This window comes from Pyrus communis, chromosome 4, assembly GCF_963583255.1.
Source record: "Pyrus communis chromosome 4, drPyrComm1.1, whole genome shotgun sequence".
In the NCBI taxonomy this organism is placed as follows: Eukaryota; Viridiplantae; Streptophyta; class Magnoliopsida; order Rosales; family Rosaceae; genus Pyrus; species Pyrus communis.
The window spans coordinates 24,729,810-24,730,436 of NC_084806.1; positions in this window are offsets into that span (position 1 = coordinate 24,729,810).

The window sequence follows — 627 nt, forward strand, 5'->3', positions numbered from 1 at the left end:
CGTAAGAACAGACATATCTTGGAAACTACACGGGTACTTCTAACTGGGGCTCATGCTTCTCATGCCTATTAGGCGGATGCAGCTACGTATTCCGTTTATCTTCTTAATCGAATGCCCTCTTGAGTTCACAACTTCCGAACTCTTATGGAAGTCTTGACGGATTATGTTACTCTACCATCTTCTCTTCAATTATCACCTCGCATATTTGGATGTGTGCCTTATGTGCATCTTCACAAGAATCAATGGAGTAAATTAGATCCATGTGTTGTTCGTTGTGTATTTCTAGGATTTAATAGCCAACAAAAGGGATATCGATGTTACCATCCACGTGCTAAGCATTTTTATGTCAACATGGATGTCACGTTTTCCGAAACCAAGATGTTTTTCATCTCTGAGCAAACCCACTGTACTCTTGAGGGAGAGTTGAATAGTAAATACAAAGACTACAGTTGGTTTGATATTCCACATGAATAAGACAATTGGCATGGTCCCAGTAGTCCAGGCGAGACCGAGACTGAAGACTTAGGTGTTATGACCAACCCACCTGACTGCACCTTACCAGAGGGTCGCGACACATCAAATCAAAGCCCAACAGTAGGCCATGACATAATAGTTCAAAGCCCAGTA